Source organism: Mustela lutreola, chromosome 2 (assembly GCF_030435805.1).
Source record: "Mustela lutreola isolate mMusLut2 chromosome 2, mMusLut2.pri, whole genome shotgun sequence".
NCBI classification, from domain to species: Eukaryota; Metazoa; Chordata; class Mammalia; order Carnivora; family Mustelidae; genus Mustela; species Mustela lutreola.
Genome location: NC_081291.1, coordinates 77,909,031 through 77,933,670, shown reverse-complemented (window position 1 = coordinate 77,933,670; position 24,640 = coordinate 77,909,031). Strand labels below are relative to the sequence as shown.

The 24,640-nt window shown below is 39.6% G+C and overlaps 1 long non-coding RNA gene across 2 annotated transcripts in view; it reads right to left on the bottom strand.

Annotated features, from left to right (window-relative positions):
* Window positions 1–651: 651 nt before the first annotated feature.
* Window positions 652–24,640, bottom strand: part of LOC131825819 (uncharacterized) — a 41,080-nt gene continuing 17,091 nt past the window's right edge. The window contains exons 1-3 of one of the 2 annotated variants that reach the window (XR_009351320.1): window positions 23,437–23,524; window positions 7,132–7,186; window positions 652–1,257 (exon numbers count right to left, since the gene is read on the bottom strand). This is a non-coding gene — a long non-coding RNA (uncharacterized LOC131825819). Of the gene's footprint in view, window positions 1,258–7,131; window positions 7,187–23,436; window positions 23,525–24,640 lie in introns of those variants that run through there. The other variant, XR_009351321.1, reaches the window with a different exon arrangement.

The following is a 24,640-nucleotide window of genomic DNA, read 5'->3' as shown; positions in this document are numbered from 1 at the left end:
AGAAAGAAATGAGCTGTCAAGCCAAGAAGAGAGATGGAAGAAACTTAAATATTGCTAAGTGAAAAAAGCCAATCCAAAAAGGCTCCTTACTGTATAATTTCAACCAAATGATATTCTAGAAAAGGTATGCTGTTGACTGTGAAAATACAGTTATTGCCAAGAGTTAGAGGGGAGGGAGGAATAACTAGGAAGAACACAGGGGATTTTAGAGCACTGAGACATGATTCCACAATAGTGGATACATATCATTATGCATTTGTCAAAATTCACAGTTTATACAACACCAAGAATGAACACTAATACAAACTATGGGCTTCAGGTGATAATGACGTGTCAGTGTAGGTTCACAGATTGTACAGATATAGCATTGTAGAGCATGATGTTGGTAATGGAGCAGCCTATACTTTCTGCTTAATATTACTATTAACCTAAAACTGCTCTGAAAATAGTCTACTTAAAACAAAACACAATTATAGGGGTAGATATATTATTGAAATATTCATTCTTGGGGAGCCTGGGTGGCTCAGTGGGTTAAAGCCTCTGCCTTTGGCTCAGGTCATGATCCCAGAGTCCTGGGATCGGGCACTGCTTAGCGAGGAGCCTGTTTCCCTGCCCCTCCTCCCCGCCCCCCCCCCCCGCCTCTCTGCCTACTTGTGATCTCTGTCTGTCAAATAAATAAATAATATCTTTTAAAAAAATTCATTCTCTCAGATAATGCCAGGATTTGTGCCAGGAGAGAGAATAAGATGTGTTTATGAATTGTAGAAAATACTGTCTTCCATAGTTCACCAAAAGACAAATTGATTCTAGTGGGTGATAATGGATATATGAATGAACCCTTCTTTTAATAAAGGCATTTCAAGAGTAGAGGGCACAGTGTTTGCCTTTGGAATTGGATGATGTCTCCCTTGTCTTCCTCACTGGATCTTTAATTTCCTTTTATGGTTTAACAATACATAGGTTTCCCCTCCTCAAGACTGAACCCATTACAGACTTACACATTCAGAAATGATTCAAAAAGGGTTTTGTTCTAATAGAAATATCTATTTCCAGATAACATTAAGAATTCTATGCCCTTACTCAAATAAGATAACACCAGATTAAGAAGGAAATACAAGTCCAAGGTCATCTGGGTGGCTCAGTCAAAATGGTTTCAGCTTGTCATGATCTCAAGGTCCAGGGATTGAGCCCCACATCAGGCTCCCTGCTCAGATTCTTTCTCCACCCCTCCAAGCCCCCACGCCTCTTGCACTTTCTCTAAAGATGAAACAAAACAAAGAAAGAAATGTAAATCCAAGTAATCAATGGGGTAAACACTGAGCAAGGGTTTTCAATACTGTGTCTCAAGTTTTGGCACCATCCTTAAGAAATGTTCTCAGATTTACAGAAATCACTGTATTTCTATATAAGAAGTTCCATTTAATGTAACATGAAAATATGAGTATCCCCTCTCCATTTGTGTGAATAATACCACTGCAGATAAAGTGCAATCTAAATAACAAAAACTCATTTTTATTTTTATTGAATTTTTTCTGAGTGGGAGGCATTGTGTTAAGAACTTTACAGTTGTTCATACTATTTAATTCTCTTAACCTACAAAATTAATAATTAATCCCAACTTTTTTTCCTAGATGAGGATACCATAGATCAGAGATGGTAAGTAACCTGCCCAGGGTTGCACAGCAAGTATGTGAAAGAGCCATGATTTGAAACCAGTCGTGCCTAAAACAAAAATATCTGTTCCTCACTTTATTACTCTTCTACTTGTTTTGTTTTTATTTTTTTTTTAAGATTTTACTTATTTATTTGACAGAGAGAGAGATCACAAGAAGGCAGAGAAGCAGGCAGAGAGCAGAAGGGAAGCAGGATCCCCACTGAACAGAGAGCCTGATGTGGGCCCCAATCCCAGGACCCTGGGATCATGACCCAAGCTGAAGACAGAGGCTTAACCCACTGAGCCACCCAGGCGCCCCTCTTCCACTTGTTTTAGATTCTCCATCGTCGTCGTCGTCTTCTTCTTCTTCTTCTTCTTCTTGTTCTCTTTGTTTAAATTTAATCTCCACAATAATTTTGTGATAAAATTTAATTATTTTGAATTACAGTTGAAAAAAATAAATCTTTTAGGCTTAGGTGCTGACTAAATGAAACTTGTCTGAGATAACTTTCCATGTGATTTGAACTGGGCCTTGCTTGTTTATTCTCACTTTTAAATATTGTTTCACATCATGTTTAAAAAGGGTGACACTAAGTTTCAACTACGACATGTAATTTCTATGGCAAAGGTGCTAATATGGGACTTATTAAATAATTAAATAGGGGCACCTGCGTGGCTCAGTCGGTTAAGCTTCTGCCTTCAGCTCAGGTCATGATCTCAGGGTCCTGGGATCGAGCCCTGCATCAGGCTCTCTGCTCAGCGGGGAGCCTGCTTTCCTCCTCTCTCTCTCTGCCTGCCTCTCTATCTCTTTCTCTCTGTCAAATAAATAAATTCTTTAAAAAAATAATAGTAATTAAATAGTTTTCTTTCTTGCTTTCTCAGAAAAACCGTACTTTTCCTCTCTGCCTCTAAAATGCAGGGACAAATGAACAATCTTAATATAAAATGCCCCCAGGAATCAGCACCAAAACTCCCTTTGAGGAACTGTCAGAAGTTCGAAAATGGTGGCAGGCCAGCAAAATGTAATTCTTTTAAAATCTTATCTCGGAGTCTAAGAAATTCCTCACAACTTTGAAACCTTCAAGAGAAAGGGCTTTGAGGGATAGTTTCAATTGTGGCAAGATTGTAACTTTCCCATCATCAGACCCCGTCCAAAATGAAGGGCTTCACAGGTGTAATGAAAATTCTCTGAGTCTGGCTGCTTTAGACTCTAGCACAGACTTGAAAATAATTAGTGAACTACCCTAGCCATGATGCGCTCCTTTCTGCCAGCAAAGCTCTTCAGAGGCAATAATTTGCCTCTCCTCAGGAACATCAAACTCTTCAACTGAATAACGATGGGCTGGAAATAATATGGGTCTGAACTAGATCAGTGAGAGTCCGATTCTTGAAACCTGTAATCCCATTTTACTGCTTAGAAATTGAAAGGGCTGTGAGAGTAATGAAACCACATGCCACAGCCCTGATGTGGCCTCCTCACAGCAAAAGCACAGGAGCTAAATTCAGGTCTCATTTGACAGCTGGGGCCCTCTGACTAGGAACCCCCTTCTGCTCCCTTTACCCCATTGGCAAAAATATCCTACTGCCCTATGCTCCTCCTTTCTTGTGGCCTATGCTTTGGAATTTCTGGAAATCACCATCCTCATTAATATGAGACGCCTAGACTATTAGATGAACAACACTTTGGTCGACTTTGCTTTGTGCAGAAATTATTAAAACAATCCATGTTCACTGTAGAAAATCTCGAAAATATGAACACAGGTATATAGAGGTAAAACAGCCTAATATAAAAATCAAAGAGTAGCCCTCTCAGGGTTATAGAGGAATGTAGGGGGTGGTCTTGACAAAAAGAGAAATGATGGAAACTTCTGGGTTGCTCAGCATGTCTTATATCTTGATCTGGATGATGGTGACATGGGGAACACATGTTCAAAATATGAATTAAGTGACACAGTTTTCTATATATTCTACTTCAATAAAAAAAGAAAGCATTTGAAATCATTGATCACCTCAAACTTAGAGCTACCTTTACATTTTAAAATATTTCCTTCATATCTATTCGTATCTATATACATATATATGGTATGTAGCATGTACTTCTGCTCTTGGTCTGGAATTCTTCATTTTTACCTAAAATACGTCCCTCTACTTAGTAACATTCAACTTGCAAATATTTGTAGATAAAGCAAAGCTCTGTGCAGAACAAGTGGAAACAACCTCTGCTAGAGAGAGCTATTAGGTCTTTGTTCCATGATTCTATTCTACTATTCTAGGGAGCTTCCACACCCCTTCTTTTTATTTTTTTCTTTCCTTTTTTTTTTTTTTTTTAAGTCTGCAAGATCTCTGCTATGTGTTTATTTCTAAGGTATTTCACAAAATCTGTGACTCCATTTTCTCCAATAATTCAAAAGTCACTGAGATGTTGAAATTATCAGCAGGAAGAGGGGAATGATGTGGATGGAAGGAAAAGACCAGAAGCACACGGAAGTGGGGCTTGACTCACGCAGAGATGCCTGGCTGGGCTTCACTTTCTCAGGACTTGGACTTGGGGTTCAAGCCAAGTTTAACCTAATTTCCCTGTGCAGCAGGCTCCATGTGACATCTGGTTTGTGTCAGCAATTACCTTTTCTTCCTAGCCTGTAACTTCATATAGAAATCCCTAAAACAGTAACCTAAAAATGAATCGAATTTTGTAGGAGCATCCCGTTTTTGTAGCAGAATGGGCTTGCTTTTCAAACTGACATTCAATTATCTAGACATCTCCAACACTGGATTCTTAGCAAGTGGAAACATTCTATTGTCATCATATCACCCCTGGACCAGTTCTAAATGTGCCTCTCCCTGGCGGATATTTGTGTCCAATCTAGTTCTCAAGATGCAGCCTTTGAGACATGCACTGGTGTACTGGTGGCTTATTAAGGAAGATTCTAGGAGAAATTAGTAAGGGCAGCAGGAAGCGGAACAGGGAAAGGAAGAGTCCAAGTAGGCATATGACTTCAGGCAAAGCCCCGGCCAAACCTAAGCCTACAGGAATGCTGGAGACCAAGGTAGAGAACACTGTTGGCTGGCCTCCAGGCAGGAGAGGTAGGCTTTCATACAAATGCAAGAGTCAGTCCTAGGTGGGGGTCTTCTCTAGAGATTATCCTCTCCTAAACACCTCCAAATTTCCAAGCAAAGTGGAAAAATGGCACCATTATCCTAAGGGGCATCCTCAGAAGGGAGCTGTAGGAGCTCCACTTCGGGAGCAAGGGCACACGGAAACTGAAGCAAGGATGTCAGATAAAGGGATCCTGGGGGTGTGGGTGGAGTGTGGTGTATCTGGGGCCGTGACTATGAAACTTCCCTGTCTTAACTCTGTCACAGCTCACCCCACAGGACAAGGGACCTGTCCTCCCTTCAGTCACCCCAGTGCCTCTTTTGTGTTCTCATTTTTAATGACCAAGTCATGTCATCATTTCCATGAGTGATGTCACCTCCAGGTTGAGGGCAAGTTGCTGTTCTTAAAAGACTTCATCTCTATAGAACAACCCGGAGGAGCCTTGAGAGCTAAGTTTTCTTATTCTCATTTTACAGCTGAAAGAAACTAAGTCTCACATATGAAAATTGTTTCTTCCTTGTGTTCTTAGTCTGTGTGTTGAAGAAAGACATCTAAGGTCCCCAGGCACCTGCACAGTGCTGACTGGGCACTGTCTTATTCCTGGAGGCACCATTCCCCCAGGCTATGCTGTGCATGGCACCCCTTGAAGGTGTGTAACTCCCCATATTTATATTCTACTCCCAAACTCCTAGCATCAATATGGGGTTTCCTTAGGAAGAGAAAAGATAAACTTTGGTGCTGCTTATTTTTTTCGTTTTTGAAGCCCCCAAACACCTTGACCAATATTTCAACTGTTTTAACCTATTTACTCAATTAAAAAACCTCAGATCTCCCCCTTCAAATCTTATGGTACAGCCTCCTAAAGGGGCTATATTCTTATTTTGGAATCATTGTGTCTTCTCTAACTCTCCATCAAGAAAATATTTTCTATTTTATGTTAGAAAAGCATTTGGGGGGCATTGCTTCTCCTTTCACACATTTTGAACATATATTCTAAAACTGCACACTTTTTACCTCTGAAATATGTATGTGTCTCCTCTCCTAATATTTCTGAGATTTTAGGAAGTAGCCAGATCCTGTTTCCTATGTCATATGACAGCACGTACTCTTAAGAGTTCCTTCAGTGATTGTCTTATCTGAGTCATAATGACAGAAAATTAGGCAGTGTGGTGATAATCATATATTGAAAAAAACAAAATTGAAGGGACACTTCGGTGGTTCAGGCCGTTAACTGTCAGACTCGTGGTCTGGGCTCAAGTCCTGATCTCAAGAGACCTGAGATCGAGCTGTGCTCAGGGTCCATGTTCAGCGTGAAGTCTGCTGGAGTTTCCCTCTCTCCCCTCCCACTCCTCCTCTCTCTCTCTCTTTAAAACAAACAAACAAATAAGTATTTTTTAAAAACCAGAAATCTGAGAGTTTTGGAAATGCCTTCAGAAAGCATGCTACATGCCGCAGAGTACTCAGAGCTCCGTTCTCTGACATAGGACAGCCCCTTGCCAGCCCAGCTCTGGGGTGACCTGCGGCAATGACTGAAGTTTCTGTATCCCACTTTCTTTCTGTAGAATAGGGAAAGAATGTCTACTTCTCAGGGTTCTTGAAAGAGTTCGACATCATCATATTTGTGAAGCTTTGACTCACTGCCTGCATGGAAAGAAATCATCACCACCATATATGTACACTTGCAGGTTTGTATGTCCATATGTAGAGATGAGGGCACGGGAGGGCCCATTGCACAGGGAGGCAGGGACGCTGTGTTCTACTGCCGGTTCTACTCCTTACAAGGAGCTTGCCATGAGCACAAACAAGCCCTTTTCATCTACAGATTGCGGTTTTCTCATCTGTAACATAACATGGTTGGATGAGCTTATAAAAGTTTTCTTCATGACCTAAAACCTTTTTCTCTTTTTCCACGGATCCAAGCGTCCATTCATGTCTGTGATACCTTTCAACTCAAAATGAACAACTAGATGGTAAGTATACCTAAATGAAATCTCTCCTTCCTTTTTCTATGCCAATGATCATTAAAAAATAGATATGTTTCCTCCTAAATGACCAGAAGACATCCAGAGTACCTGATTCCAAAGTCTTACGATCTCAGCCGTGTTGTTAAGGTAGTGGACACCACAAAAGAAATCAAAGCAATTTAATAGAGCTGGATTTAACTAATAAGTCTCATAGCTACTGGCAACATCTCATCGCTAATTCCAGGAAGGAGACTTACCTAGACACAGATATATTTAGCATTAGCAACAATATTATACTATTGCAGAATTTTGTAGGCCACTAGATACACTCTTATGTGTGCATGCCCAAGGCAAGAAATAGTTCATAGTGTGCCGAATAAATGTTTAATTGTTAAAAATTATTAATTTTTACTTACTTTATTGTCCATTCTATATTTTGAGCTCCTTGAGGGCCAGTACCTTTTCTCACATCTATAAAAAAAAATTACTGCCTATTAAAGTGGTATACATATATTAACATATTTTACCTATACAACACAGAAAAGAAATACAAAGAACGCGATTAGATATACATGAGTGTTCTGCTGCATGAATGCCAGGAATCTGGGAACATTCCAATTTTCTGCTTTACCATCTCTGTGTGTGTCTTCCATTCTCAAGATCAGCCCACGATTCAGTATGGCTGCTAGAGTTCCAGCTATTATGTTCATTTTCCAGAAGGAAAGAGAAAAGAAGGGAAAGGGGATCTAACTCCCAATTGTGTCAGAAACTTTAAAGACCCATTTCAGAAGTTAGGAAGAACACTTAGGCTAAAATCTTATTCGTGAGAACCTAGTTACAAGGAGGCTAAGGAGCACATTTACTCCTGGAGACAATGTCCTGACCTGTAACCAAAGGGAAAAGTGATATTTAATAGGCCACTGATGTCAATGTCATCTCCATGTTACAGATGCAGACATTAAGGTTTATTGTGGTTAAAAAGTTGTGCACAATCATAAGTCATTACAGCCTCATCCCTAAGCCAATGCTCTTCTCACAATGTAACACCTCCATCCATGTGACCCTGCAGAGTAGTCAGGTCGGAGATAGTCAATACTCATTTGTGCAGCGAGGCACAAATGAGCACCTTGGACCATCAGCAGTAAAATAGTGAAAAGCACGGGCTCTTGAGCTGTTCTTGTCAAACTTTTGCACACACATGATTATCCTGCTTATCTCATGAAAAGGAAGACACTGATTTGGTGGAAATGGGGTAAATCTGAGAGCCCGCATTTCTAACAAGCTTGTGGGTAATAGCTGTGCTGTGGGTCCATGGAACACTCTTTGAGAAGGAGAGAATTACATTCTCCAGTATGCTTAAAATGTGGCTACTCTGAATTGAGATGTGCTGTGCAGTACATGTAAAATACGCAGTGGACATCAATGACTTAATATGAAAAAAATACAAAATATCTCATTAATATTTTAAATAGATTTCATATTATACTTATAGTATTTTGGTCATACTGGAATAAATAAAATATACTATTAAAATTAAATTAATTTCACTTCTTTCTTTTAATAAAAATTTATTTATTTATTTGTCAGAGAGAAAGACAGAGATAGAGCACAAGCAGAGGGAAAAACAGGCAGAAGGAGAAGCAGACTCCCTGCCCAGCAGGGAACCTGATGCAGGACCTAGTCCCAAGACCCTGGGATCATGACCTGAGCTGAAGTCAGACTCTCAACCAACTGAGCCGCCCATGCGTCCCAATTTCACTTATTTCTTTTTACTTTTTAAATGTGGCTACATGAAAACATAAAATTACCTACCTGTCTCCTATTCTGTTTTTATTGGACAGTGCTGGTCTAGACTGAGCCTTGCTACTTTGTGCAAATTCTGAATCCCTACATACTAGCAAAAAAATCATGATCAGATTAACTTCACTAAGTTCAGTTTTCCCTCATAAACTAGGAGTAAAAAAGTGTTTTCCTTCTAGGGTTATTGTGATTACTGAACAAGAGAACCAAATAAAATGCTTAAAACCTGGTAACTCTGAAGTTGAGCTGTAGAGCTGGGATTTCAGTAAGGACCACCAAACAAACAAAAATCATATGATGCTTCATATTTTTAAAGATTTTAAATGCTTATTTCTTTTTTAGAGAGAACAAGAGGTTAGGGGGAAGGACAGAGGGAGAGAGAATCCTAAGCAGTCTCCATGCCCAGGATAGCACTGGATGTAGGGCTCAACCTCACAACCCCAGGATCATGAGTAGGACACTCAACAGACTGAGCCATCCGGGTGCCCCCGATATTTCATATTTTTAAAATATGCCAAACATATTAAAGAAGTACTTTCATAGTCTTTCTCGCCAATCATTTGAAAAGTGATTTTGGCCAAACATATCACAGAAATTTTGCCATGCTCATTCTCCTTATTTCCTAAATGTGATAAAATTGGTGAGGTTTCCAGTGAACACAGGGATACCGAGTCGAGGTCTTTCATCAGTGTCTGACATAACTAGGGCACCTACCTTTCCAGGCTGGGGATCACCTGAGCCATGACAATCTTGCTTGCACAGAACTACATTTTACTCTCGGTCCTCACAGCAATTTACATAAAAAAATTATCTCTTCCAAATTCCATGTTTTCACCAGTCTATCTCTTCTCAGAACACCCAGGGTCTAGATGAATTCACTAGAAGTCTATTTGCTGAGTGGACAGGTTGTCTAAAGCCAATTAGTGGAAAGGCTAATTTGCCAAATGACTGATACATCAAATTCACTTATACCTTTCAACTATTTAGCTATGGTTCATGGGTTTTGATTTTGTCCTCATTGCAACATTTCAAGACATGCTTAATTGTTTTTGTCACAGTCCCCACTGCTCTGGATAGAACAAAAAGGCAAAGAGAGGAAGAGGCCAAAGGAACAGCAGAGGGATGAGAACTGAGGAGGGGAAACTATGGAAAAGAAGAGAAACACTGCAGAGGTAAGAGGTACATAATTATAAGATGACATTCTCAAATAAGGATCATTCTTATGAATATATTTTTCAAGAGTATATCATTAATCATGCAAACAGACAATGGTAATAGTTCCTGATATGCAAGAAAATATTCTAGAATGTTTTTTGAGAATGTGGAGAATCCTTAACAATATAATGTCTTTGGGCATTGCCATTTTCATATTCAGTCATTGCCCCTGTGAAATACCTTCCTTATGCCCCAGTCTCCATGTCTATCTGTTTCTTTCATTCTCCAGCTGGTAGTAATAAGCAGCAGGGGCAAAAATGGAAAGTAGTCCATCAGAAATAGCTTTTGAAAATGGAAGCTGAGTGGATTGGTCACCCTGAACACATTTGCCTTGGGTATCCAGTGAGTCAACTTCTGGAAGCTGGCTTGCCTATGGATGGACAGGAAGTTGACAATGGGTGAGTTAAGGGGGAAAAGGGAAGCCCAAAAAACTAAAGATGTTGCTCCACTTTTGTAAGAAAAGGGTTTAGGCAAACAATGATCAGAAGTGTACTTTTTTGTTTGTTTGTTTAAGTTCCCAAGCTGTAGTGATCTAAAGCAGTATCAAAAAATGTTTGACCCTCAACCAGCACCCTGAGCCCTGCCCAGCAACTCACCAACCCATCACTTAGCAACCATGCTCTTCCTTCCTACTTAAGTGGATGTGATGGGAGAACCTTCTGACATACTCCTTGGTCACTGCACTTGGTGTATGTGGTAATCAGAAATCGAATTGCCATCTTGAGTCTCCCAACTATATTAGCACAGTGCTTGCTTCGGCAGCACATATACCAACTATATTAGCACAGAAGTGTGAACAGAGGTGAGCTTAGAGATTAGAAAAGAAATATACCACTGTGTTAATGAGATAGTATAATTCACAGATGAGTGTCTAGACCCACACTGAAGGTGTTAGTATGACACAAGAATGAGTCGGGGAACAGGGGCACAGAGAGATCTGAAAGGTCACATCGTCAATGCTCAACTCAGATCGAGAATGCCCCTTGTGGGGGCACCTGGGTGGCTCAGTCGGTTGAGTGCCTGGGATTGAGACCCTGGGATTGAGCCCAAGGGTCGAGCTCCCTTTTCAGTGGGGAGTCTGCCTCTCCTCTTGTGCTCCACCCTCTGCTCGTGCTCTCTCTAGATCAAATAAATACATAGAATCTTTAAAAAAAATAGTAATGTTCCTTCTGCCTCTCTCCACCTGTGCAGTCCTAGATGCAGGCATATTCATCTCGTGAGATGGAAACCTGAGGTCATCAAACCTGCCTGATGCAAAAGTTGCTTACTAGATTTAATTGTCTCTACTCTTCAGTGTTTGCACAACAAAGTTTCTAAATATACTTTGGTTCACATGAGTTACAAATTATGAGTTTCTGAGTCTCTTAGCAGATACTGTTTTTTCTATAAATTCTGCTTTATAATCATTTCCAGGACAATCAAAGCAGCCAATTTACTCCATCTTTTCACTAAGTATGTGTATATATGAGGCTATTAGGTCTTTATAATTACATTCTGGGATAGATATTTGGATCCTTGTTTATAAAGGAAATAACTAAATCTCAAACATGTAAGGAATATACTCAGGGTATCGCAGCTGTTCAAAAAACTTGGACACGTATATTTGACTCCAAAGTCTCTGGGACACAACCTTTGCAGCCTCCAACCTTCAAAGAGTCACTAGCAAGTCACTCTTGGGAGGTGACAGAGCTGTGATCTGAGCCTGATTCTGAATTATGGAAAATCCACGCTTTGTCAGGCAGTCTTTTCTGAACAGTAATGTCATAATCACATCAACTACTTGCAAGTTCCTGGTTTTATCCTTTTGAAAGTTGTATTATTGTGAATAGTAAGAACTATATAGAGGTGCTTTCTGCTTTCCGTTTTTCTCATATGTAATTCATATTTTAATTATTGAAGTAGGAAAAAGCTGGCACTATTTTTTTGTTTGGTTTGGTTTTTGTTGTTGTTGTTGTTTGTTTGTTGTTTGTTTTTTGTTTTGTCTACAAAACACCAATTAATGGGTGCCTGGGTGGCTTAGTGGGTTAGGCCTCTGCCTCCGGCTCAGGTCATGATCTCAGGGTCCTGGGATCGAGCCCCACCTTGGTCTCTCTGCTCAGCGGGGAGCCTGCTTCCTCTTCTCTCTCTGCCTACTTGTGACCTCTCTCTCTCTCTGTGTAAAATAAATTAATAAAATCTTAAAAAAAGAAAAACACCCATTAACTTCTCACATAGTAATAGCACTCTCAGGTGAACACAGGATATTACTGATAAGGTGACTAGACTCTAGAAATAAACCTTTGGGTCAGCATCAGCTTTGGGCTGAGGTAAGGAGTTATGCCTTACCTACCACACACACACACACACACACACACACACAAAAGGAATAAAAATAAAGTCAACCAAAAACTGACTAACACAGGAGTCCAGCCAGTAGTGAAAACCAGAAATTCTAGAGCTGACAAAAGCAAACATTAAAATAAAACTCAAAAGCAAAAAAAGAAAAAATTCACAAAAAACTAAACCAAACCAAACCAAACCAACAAACAAAAAAATAGGGACAAAGCAGAAATAGCTCTAGGATTAACTCATCATAATAACCTTGAAAATGCTCAATCATCAAAGTTTCCTTTTTTTCCCTTGTGTTATAAATATTTGTCTTTCACAATTTATGACTCCCTGAGATAGTACTTGGATCCCTTGGGAGACAGTGAAGACAGACCAAGGATTTACCACTTTCTCAGTGGAGAGAGTAGAAGGCTTCACAATGGGATCCTTGATAGGTACATATGATAATTCTCAGAATATTAAGCTTATCAGGACATCCTGTTCTTTGGTAAAATAAGGTTTTCCTGATACAAATATTCCTGACCTTGGGAAAGTGTTTATGATTGTTATGTACAAAAGGATGTGTTTTTGTATTTGCATCTGTGAAATGAGAGCAATGAATGATGCTAGGAAATTGTGGGAACACAATTCATTGGTGGGAGTGCTTCCAATATTTTAAAAGGCTCAAATTGGCATTAGAGGATAACATGAGAATTTACCTTAACGCCACTTAAGCCTTAACAAAGGAAGAATGACAACTAACATAGAAAAAAAGAGTTTCTTTCAGAACACAGGAAACTGAGTCAGAGAAAAATCTGGATCTCAGATTCCAAGTTCCAATTTTGGCATGAATGAGGTCATTAGGAAGTAAGGGCATGTGAATGACAAACTTTCATTTGAGGGAAAGGCAGTGATAAGATGGCAAATGAAGCCTGTATAATTCAACCAACAATCCTACTTGTTATAAAAAAAAAAAAAAAAAAAAAAGGAAAAAGAAGGGAAGGGAAGAAAGATAGAATGAGAGAGAGAAAGAAAGAAAGAAAGAGGGAGGAAGGAAAGAAGGAAGGAAGGGGCAAAATATCCAGCAAACAGACAAAAAAAGAACTAGGCCATGTAAAGGCCTAGTTCTAAACATAGAGTGGGATCAAAATCACCCGCAGGACATTCCTTGGCAGACAATGAAGAAACAAGAACACAGTAGTAGGTGACAAGCCTGAGACCTACAGGATCATATCTACAAGAGCATCAGCCAAATGTGAGCCTCTCTGGGTACATACTGACTGTGATTCGGCTGGACTCTTTTGACTTGGAAATGGGACGTTAATGTGAAAGGTGCATCTGTTTGTATGAACTTTTGCCAAAGAAAAACTCTCGCCTGGGTCCCTTGGAAGATGGTTAAATCAATGGGAAAAACAAACAAACAAGCAACAAAACCAGCTTTTGCTTTACAATGATTCTGTATTACAGTTAAATTTCCTAAAATATATTGTTTTGTATTAAGCCAGTTGTGTCATTCAAAATCATCATGCCTTTTTGGGTCCATATCAGTAACTTCCAACTGTTGGTGGTATTCTTTCTCAACCATCATGACCAGGTTGCAATGAAAACAAATCAAAGAACAAATTCTTTCACACATAGAAACATTTAGTATCAAACACGTGTAACAGTTTATAAACTAGTGAGTAAACTGAAGGAGTGCCAGCCCTCTGTCCTTCCAAGTGCTCTGATGGCGCATACCAGAAAGATGCCTCAGGACAAATGCACCAGTGTTTCACTAGCAAGAGTCAGGCAACAAAGAAACCTAGGAATCTACTCTGCCTTTGGGATAATTTGGATCTATCTATCACCTTTATCTATCTATCTATCTTTCTATCTATCTACCTACCTACCTATCATGCACCTACCTATCTACCTATCATCTATCTTTTAGAATCTAAGATTTGTTTATTTCTTTGTTTATTTATGTATTTGAGACAGAGAGAGTGTGTGTGTGTGAGAGAGAGAAAGATCTTAAGTCAGGGCAGAGTGGGAGAGGGAGAGTCAGACTCCTCGCTGAGCAGGGAGCCCGATGCAGAACTTGATCCCAGGGCCCTGAGATCATGACCTGAGCCAAAGGCAGACCCTTAAATGACTGAGCCACCTAAGTGTGCCCCAATCTTGTAGAGCCTAAAGTTCCATTATAAAGCATACAATGCAGGTTTATTAGATTCTTGTACCCTTTGCATGTCAGCTTGGAAATGCCTATAAAATGTGCCATATGCTAAGCTGTAGAATAAAGGCACCCAATGCTAAAGTATATAGACCATATTCTCTCAACTGAAGTGCTGATTACCAGATGTAATCTGAATCACTGAATTCTCTCAACAACTTCATGACATTGGATTTACCATTATTCTTATTTTATCAGTGAGGAAACTGATGTCAGAGTATTTTGCCCAATGTCACAGCCTAGCAGGTGGCAGTGGAGGTCATTAGACCCAAGTGTATTTTGGGTTTTTGGTTTGTTTGTTTTTTAACATGGGAGTTTTCCTGGCACCATCATCAGAGCTCTGCATGACCCCTGTGTTCCTAAAAGCGAGAGGAGGAAACTATTAGAGAAAAAACATTAAAAGGTAATACTTCATCATGAGATGAAGTAAAAGGCATAAGGGAGAAAAAAACGGCATTGATTTCCAGTGACAGACCTTTATCACACGTGTCCCCTTCCATGGGGGCTCAGGAGGGTTTAATTGCTGTCGAACCAAATGAAAATTATGAAACAGACTCTCTCTCTCTTTTTTCCCTGCGTCGTAATAAATGACCTCTCCTGCCAATTTCGAATTGCTAGACAATATTTTTTGTTCATTAGAAGGACGTCAATTCTGGTAGGGGATGACTCAGCTGATTGAGTCACCATGATTTTACACTGCTTGGTTTAATTACAGTTTTGTTCTTTCACAGGATGTTTTACCAAAACTACTTCTAAAACCTCTGATTAATATTATAAGTCAGTCTATAAAAAATAAAATCAAGTTCAATCTTTTTTTTTCTTTTTCAAAAGCGTGGTGAATTTCTTCTTAAAGAGTAGAACACAGGAAAACATCCAAAAAAGAAAAGATCTCACCATTTCCTTTATTTATTCTCACTTCATATGTACTAAACTATCTTCAAGTTGAACGAATTCCCAAGAAACTAAACAAGCAAGCACACTGCTCAGACCAGTTCTGGCATGCCCAGTTCTGTGTGAGCCAATGGCAATCCTGAGGTAAATAACTCAGTTCCACACTTCTCTGAGGAAAAGATTATAATTGAATATTACCATGGAAGCATATGCTTGTGATGGCTTTAAAGATATATATTTTAAAAGGTTTGGATTTTAGGGCTAGGCTAAATAAAGACAGGTGCCTTTCTCTGCCTTTCTTTGCCTTCTCTTCTGCACTCCCCTTCTTGTATGTACAGATCAAATGTGCGTTCAGACATATTCAACATTCTGAACCAAACTGCACGTCTGTGGGGACAACTGAACAGTATTGGAGACTTTGCTGCCCCCCCTCCAATAGGCAGTGTTGAACTGACAATTTATGCCTGCAGGTGGCTGCTTGCAAATGCAATTAGGCCCTGCTCCCACTGGGAGGGCTCAAATGCACCTCATTAACTGGCCTGAGACTGTATTAATACTAGTAATTTTCCACCTGCAAGAAAAATGGAGAGCTTACTCCAAAGGAAGTAAAATATATGGTCAGGCGTCTAGGCCACATAGCCAGTGTGATTTTGTATAGACAAGTATCCAAGCCTTGGGCCCTTATGCTTGCATTGGGTTGGATCATCTTAGGCTCATTAAGAAAGATCTTTCTCAACAGAAAAAGAAACTCCTGCTCCTGCTTGGGGGGTTTTGAAAAATACAGCATGTGGTCTTTCCAAAGCAAGGTGTTTCCAGTTTAGTGGAAGAAACACAGGCTTTGTTTGGAGTAAGACGAACAACCTACGTTCTGATCATGGCTTGAAGATGTGAGCAGACTGATGAGTCACAGAATCCGAATTTGAACATGGATTTCTTCATGCTAGTCTCATGCTCTTTCATCAAGTACTCAGGATCCAGGACATAAAACCAAATGAATGAATGTCCTGTCCTAGGAAATCAATAATGAAGGCCTTCATCAGTTTTAGTTAATCATTTACAAAACACAGGTTTATAAAGGCAGGTTATGTTATTATGAAATAACATTTTAGGAGATCTTTCTGGGATTATGATATACCATTAGACATCATTCTCAGATGCAACAGAAAGCATGTTTCTTATGATTTGTGGATTGTTGAAGCTGTATGTTTCTGTTAGTTAGAAAATAAAACTTAAAATAAAAACAATGGGCTATTAATTTCAGATAATTCCTAATGTGAGTCAGAAAAAAAAGCAGGTGGTTTTGAAGGTAAGAGAGGAGGCAAGAATTGGGTTCTTACAGTCTAGTAGCCCGAGGGGAAGAAAAGAGTTCCAAGGATAATGAGGACTATGGAGGGGAGGAGAGAGGATGGTGACTCACTCTACCCCACAGCCACATCCAGGACATGAGTGTGCTGGGTGACAAATAAGCAGTCGTTGCTAGGACCATGCAAATTTCAGATCTATCTGCTTTAGAATAATAGGCTTTCAAGTTTTCTGGTAAGGTGGTGTATTAGCATATTTAAGAGTTCAGTCTCCAGATTTGGAGCATCAGGGTTTGAATCCTTGTTCTATCACCTACTGACTGTGTCTTTTGCAAGTTACCTGATCCATTAAAGCCTCAAATAGACACATTAGTATTACCTCTCTTGCAAGCTGATTACAGAGGTTAAATGGAAAAATCCATGTAATGTGCATGGCACAGAATAGGTACTCAACTTGTTAGCTCTGAGTATTAGGCCTTGGACATCACTCTCACTCTTTGCTCTGATCCTTAGCTTGGTTTACAAAAACATCACTAGGCACTGTTTCAACATGTTCCAAAACAAGAAAAAGATGATGCAGAACTATGAATAAAAAATGAAACAAGAGTTCTTGGTCCAGCCAATGCCATGTGCTCCTTTAAACCTTTATCTCTTTTCTACCAACCCTTCAAGGATCAACTCAACTCGACCTTTATAAGTTCCAACCCCCCTCCAAATCAGATGAATCATTCCTCCTCTCTTCAAATTGCCAAAACGCATGGTGTCTACCCCTACTTAGATCAGTTAGTTCTTTCTGCTTGGTACAGTGGTTAATTGTATGACTATCTCACTAACTAACTTAGGAAATACTTGAGGACTCATCTCTGATTCCAAACAGAGGCTAATGCTTTCAACATAGCAAATAATGCTATCAATGCCTATTTAATTAATATTGAAACAAAAAAAATTTTCATGGACAATTAAGACACTGAACATACACACATGCACACACACACACATAAACCTAACTTTCACTAACTTTGTCTCAAAAGTGAAAATGTACACATAGCCTCCCTGTACAATGCAGTATTTGGAGGGGAACAGTGCATTTTTCTAATCAACGAAAGATCTGAAGGCAGCTCTACACTCTTCTCAACTTGGTAGCCTTAATTAACCTCACAGAAAAGATCAAGGAAAGAAAACAGACCAATAGTCCTGCACATAGAATTGTATTATTGAGAGAAAATTCCTGTAGCTCTTTGTTGTTCTCTGTAATGAATGAAAGGAAAGATGGGAACCCACCTGAAAAAGACAGTTGGAACACAGAGTTAATGACAAATTTCCTTGTAATTGCAAAGACATATATTTTAATACATATTTATATTAAATATATATTTATATTTATATCTTTATAAAAATATTTTATAGGTGTTATGTTTTATAAAAATATTTTATTATATATAAATATACAAAATATATTTATATACCATAATAAATATATTTATTAAATATATGATATATTTATGTTATAACAAATCTACCATATGTATTAAATATATTATATTAAAATATCTAAAATAAATATATTTTATAAAATATTTATATCAATATATAATTATAGGATTAATATACATAATATATTTATGTATTATATATATATGTATATATATAAATATATATATTAAAAAATTTCTCACAAAGGTTATTGTTACAAACCAGGAGGCCTGAGTCTAGAACCCCCCCATACAAATAATTCCTGTATAGAGACATTTATTTATTTACTTATTTATATTATTGAGGTATAGTTAACAAACAGTGTTCATTAGTTTCAGGTGTACAACATAGTGACTGAACAGTCTTGTACATTACTCAGTTCCCACCATAAGTATAGTCACAGTTACTGTCTGTTACAATACCACATGATTACAATATAATTAACCATATTCCCTATGCTGTACTTTTCATCTTTTCATCCCCGGGACTTATTTATTCTATAACTGGAAGTTTCTACTTGTTACTACCCTTCACCTATTAGCCCACCCCCCCACCTTCCCTCTGGCAACCACCAGTTTGTTTTTTATATTTAGGTATCTTTGAGAGATCATTTTTAATTAAATTATGTTTAAGTACCCAGTACAGTTTCTTATCAAAACCCTGAGCGCCTCAACCAACACCTACAAATTCCCAGGTTACTTAAAACAAGAAATGTAGGGGTCCCTGGGTGGCTCAGTGGATTAAAGCCTCTGCCTTCAGCTCAGGTCCTGATCCCAGGGTCCTGGGATCTAGTCCCACATTCGGCTCTCTGCTCGATGGGGAGCCTGCTTCCTCCTCTCTCTCTCTCTGCCTGCCTCTCTGCCTACTTGTGATCTCTCTCTGTCAAATAAATAAAATCTAAAACAAAACAAAACAAAGCAAAAAAAAAAAAAAAAAGTAGGTCTGTTGTTTGGAAAAAAAATGTTTCAAACTCTCTCTCCTCTCCCTCTTTCTCCTACTCTCTCTCTCTCTCACACACAAACACACACATGCATAGTATATTTTGAGAGCACAGAGTGATCCCAAATGTGCCACCAATCACCACCAGCATAGCTCTTTCCCTTGCTGTGTAAGAGGAATTCAGATTATTTTTTTAAGTCACTGTTTGGATCCAGAAAGCCTTTTCTTTTTAGTCTCAAGAAACACAACAATCAATTCCTTTAAGAGAGAAAAATGTGTTTTTCCCAAATATGTTGCACAGAAAAGATAAGGTGGCTTCTCCCTAGGGAGATGGGAAGAACAAACAGTGTTGTCAACACAGGAAGGCCGCTGCAGAGGTGGACACATCCCCCTGCCACCCTGATTAGAGAAAGCCAGGAAGTAAAGGGCTTGTTTACTTGGGAACTGCCATGAGAACCAGCCTGTAGCCCCCACCCCAAGGGGGGAAGAGGAGAAACAGCCCAATCTGGGAAAGCCTGGGATCCCAACAGAGCCTTCTTCTCCCATCCTCTGCGGGGTGATCTGTGTCTGAACTTGGGACTGGGGTGCCAAGGAAGAAGCCACCATGCCTGCTCTCCCCGGGACAGAACTGGGAAGAGGGCCAGAGAAACCCGACAAGGCTTTAGGATGGGAAGAAGAGCTCTAAGACTCTTGACTTTAGACTGTCTCTAGGGAAAAAAGAGCTAGAGGGTAATCTATGTCACATGGATGCTGTGACAATTTCGCTAAGCAGGAACTCAGTCTGTCAGGATTCCTTCCATTGCATAATCCCACGTTATCATGGGCCACGAGAAACTTACATGGTGGCATATGAAACTCTAGCATAAATCATTTGATTTTAAAGCTCTGAAGGTCAGTGCACGCGCAAGTGGGCATGCGCAAAAGAAGCCAGGCATGCAGGTCCTTCCGCTCCCCAGTGAGGGTCCCGTCTGGGATCCCAGCACCCAAGCCTGCGCATGCTCGCTTAGCACTGTGATGTAGCACATATTTCTCCGGCAGGTCACGCTCATCATTGACGCTGGAGGCTTCAAGACACAGGCTGCTGGGTCTTCCAGTGTGTCCCTGTGGGTTTCAGATAGTCCTCCTGCATTTGTCTTTTTTTTCCCCCCTCTACTTCACATCTGTCTTTCCTTCTCCACCACCTGCCCCGCTGACTTCAGACTCTAGCTTCAGCTTTAGAGACAACAGCCATACATCAACCCCTTAACCACCTTCCATAACTGTGAAAGGTTACATTTCTGTAAAAAGACAGTTTATTCTTTATCTGGTTCTCTTTCTCTGGTCGAAGTCTGCCTTATACCATCTAAATTCCAGAAAAGAATTTGCCAGTGTTCTTGGTACTGGGGTTGACATACCACATGATTTGATATAAGGCAAAATGGTGCTTTTGAGATTTCTGATAAAATTAACTCATGAAAAAATAATTGTAAAGTTGAAGAATGGGACAGGAGCAGATGGCAATAAACACCATTCAAAAGCAATGAAACTGACAGCTGAAAACCTTGTGGATTCTGGATTAGATAATGTTTCAAGGAATATATGTTCATTTTATATGCATAGACCTCTGTTATGTTTATATATACACATGTAAGTGTGTGTACTCATAGAGAGTAAGAAAAACAACATGTTAGCTAGCAAACACCTCCATGGGACTCATTTCTTAAAATAAACATGAATTAATAGGCTGCCAAAGGAATACTGAAATGTGAACCTTTAATCCAAGCTGGTTTGGAGAACATAACATTGCTCTCTGTAAGGAGAAATAAAAATGATTGGCTACAGTGCTTCATATATTACTTCTTTACACTTCAACTCATTTCCAAAAATGCTTCAGGTAGCTTGCAAAATATGTACACAAAAACAAAATAAAGTAAAATAAAAGTAAGTAAAATAAAATAAAATCAACCATTGTTGAACAAGGTAAAATAGGACTCAAAATATAAAACAGAGCTGGTTTAATATGAATTCAACAAAATGTAGAAATTTAAAAGAACACAAGCAATTAATTCCTGTGCAGTTGAATGTAACAGGTACCAGCAGCATGAAGACCTGAAAAACTAATGTAGTGTTAAACTAAATTAATCAAAATTTAGTATCCTGTATATGAAAACTGATTATTTAATTTTACCCTTTACTAATCAAGTCCTTTCTATAGTATTTATTCAATTTATGGTTCCAAGTCCTTAAAGATTTAGACAATCAGGAAAATGTTCAGTCAAGATTAACAAAATAGTGAAAAGACTTAAGATGCCTTGGGAAGAATGGTTAAAGGACCTGAGTAGTTTTAACCTAGAGAAGAAGGATTTTATGAGACAGAATAAATTTTCAATTTAAAGGACTCCCATGTAGAATAGGGCACATTTGAAATATGTTGCCTGGAGAAAAATATAAAGTCAAGAGTTAGAGGTAGAGTAAATAAATGTAAGCTGACTGTAATATTCATATCCATACAAACGTAAATATGATATAAAATGTTTTGAGTGATTTTGAGCTGAGGTCTTCAAGGAAGCGAGCCTCCTTCTCATTGGGGATGTCCCCAAAAGAGGCAAACACTGGGCGTGAGCCTGGAAAGAGATGATGTCAACAGTCATTTCCTGTCTTAATCCATATCATAAACACCATCCCAGGACTGGTAGTATACGCTTTTTCCAAAAATCAGAGGTCAAGTCCTTGCAGTTTAAGAAACAGAACAGAGCCCTAAAATGTGAATGCTTGGGTGCTTTGTTCATTTTCCTGGGGAGCTAACATGTGAAAAATACCCATACCTGAGACACACCTATTACCCAGTGATACCCTGCCCACTCTCCTTGATTTCTCCTTCTACAGTTTATAACCTTTCCAATGTCCCTCTTGGAATTATAAACCAGAGGTTACAGGAACCAGTTCCAGCCTACAGATAAATACGTTTAACCCTACATGGAGTTTAAAGTTTTAAAATTAGTTTCCAACATTTAAAAACAAAGAAAAGGGGCGCCTGGGTGGCTCAGTGGATTAAGCCGCTGCCTTCGGCTCAGGTCATGATCTCAGTGTCCTGGGATCGAGCCCCGCATCGGGCTCTTTGCTCAGCGGGAGCCTGCTTCCTCCTCTCTCTCTGCCTGACTCTCCACCTACTTGTGATCTTTCTCTCTGTCAAATAAATTAATAAAATCTTTAAAAAAAAAAAAATAAAATAAAAATAAAAACAAAGAAAATTCACAGGAAATGACAGACTGAAAACTGGTCTTGTAAAATAGAAAGATCTGGAACTGCTAAACTTTCTTCCCTGCATGGCATTATCATGATCGAAGCTGAATTTTATTTTTCCTTTTTAGTGAAACCTAAGTCCACAGTTTGCCACCACTCTTCATTGTCTCCTGCATGTATGTTATCTAACTGGCCTTGCTGAATTTGCAGTCCTTGCCATGTACTCTGAGCACACTGACTGTTAGACGACTTTTTTTTTTTGACTGGGAAACCTTTAGTAAATGTTTATATATATTCTTAAGAATGTCTTAGCTGAGTTCCCTAGAGATTAGAGCTTGAGGCAAGGATTAAGTGTGGGTACTTTACTTGGGATGTGCAAACCGAGGGCAACAAGAGTACAAAAAGAAGAAAGTGAGAGAGGAAATCAAAGGAATCAATTGCTTGGAGATGTATAATGTCGCTGGGCACAGCGCTGCACATGGCCAGTGCAAACACCAGCCCAGTGGGATGTCTCAGGACAGTTTGTAGAGGAAACTGTATTACCATGGACAGATAGATTAGCTCCCTCCCTCTACTGCTTCCTACTGGTCTAAATTTGCCCCATTGGAAGTTAACCTCTCTATGCTTCTGGCTTGCATGATCTAGTCCCTTCCATGACTTCTATGATGTCAGATTTACATCCTGAAGTGCAGGTTTTTCACCCTATTCTCAAAATGGGAGGCGAGACAAAAGTTCTGGGTGTATGACTGGTGAGGCTAGCTGTCAGTAGCAGCCAAGGGCATTGCAAATAGGTGCTCAGCCCCCAGTGCTGGAACTTGCCACAGACAGGTCTGAATGGAATCAGTCGGCCTCCGAGGAAAAGCAAATGAATGAGAGGCATTGGTCATGATGTTGAGGAAGTCAAAGGCAAGGGTCAGCCAAATATGTATGCCCTGCAGGTCCAATCTGGTCTGCCACTTATTATTATTATATATATTTTTTTACATCCCATGAGCTAACGATGATTTTACATTTTTAAATGGTTAAAAAAAATCAAAGGGAGAATAATATTTCACAACATATGCAAATTATGTGAACTCCCAACATCAGTGACCATAAATAAAATTTTATTGGAACACAGACACGGTCATTCATTATGGATTGTCTATGTCTGCTCTTATGAACAGAGACTGTGCAGCCTGCACACGATAAAATATTTACCTAGAGGCTTTTTGGAAAAGGTTTGCCAATCTCTGGTCTAAGGAAGCCCATTTATTATATCAGAATCAAGAAGCAAAATGGAACATTCTCAGCAAAATGCAATAGGGCTATAATTGCTCAAAAATTATGTTAAAAGCTATTATAATTTATACACACCAACTTACATTTTCATAATTGTGAATGTAATCACAGTCCCATGTGCCATCCAAAGAGCTTTCTGTGGTTAATGTCCCATGTCTATGTATGGAATCACCTACAAAAAAGACAAAATAACTTTTCTGGCTTTAACCCAAAGAGTAATAGTCACTCTCCTCCAGATGAAAATAATCTCAGAGCATTATTCAGACATAGAAGAGAGCAAGAAAAAGAGGTGGTATTAGTAATTAAGTTTCTTATTCAAGTTGCATGTTCTGAATTTAAAAATCCTACGTGGGGAGAAAAAAAAAAGATGGACACACCCAGAGAAGCCACATCTCCAAGCATGTTCCTCTACCCTAGTGGGCACCTGATTTTCTGGGGTTATCCTTTGAGTTGAGTTGAAGGTCCACAGTGAGCCCACATGGTGCCAGGTGAGAGGATTTGCAGCCACATCAGTAATAGGACCAATTTTGCTGGCGGGTAGAACCACAGAAGCAGTCTCTGTGACTGACTATATTAAGAACTCCGGACAAAAAAAGATTTTGAGCATTTAGAGGCTATCTTTTATTTGGGGATTAACGAAATGCTGTTTATTTATTCACTCGGAAAGCATCTGCTAAGAGCCTATTATGTATGAAGTGCTAGGGATACTCACACAAACAGGACACTGTGTCTGCCCTGGCCCTTGGGATAGGATCCAGTGACGCTCCGGCCCCTATGACTGGATGCCATAAACTATGCATTTGCTCCCAGAATAGCCCTCCCCGGGGACCTGGGCTCTCAGTGGAACAGCATCTAACTATTCTTGGCTCCCCTTCCCAAGACGAGCCTGACCTTTCGTGGCTGCTGGAGAACACAACTGACTGGAGTCATGCAAGCCTCACCCAGGACATGCGCCCCAAAGCCAAGCTTCTCCAGGGCCTGGGCTCCAGGAGGCCTCCTCTGCTCGGTCAGCCTCTCAGACGCCAGCCTAGCTTAGGATAACCAGACATTCTTCTGATCTGTTTAAGTGTGGATCTTCCTTGGGAGTCTTAGAGGGCTTTGGGCTGTGAAGCTGGGCCTGACTTATTCATGTGCTTTAGGAGCCCTGAGTTCTTCCTTTTGGATAGCATCAACAAGGCCTGGGAAGGAGTCTCTTGTAAACAGCCTCTTGGTCACGCTCTGTGCATATGCTAACATGTTCTCAATACTGACTCCTAAGAAATAGCACTTTTTTGAAAGTAGTTTGCC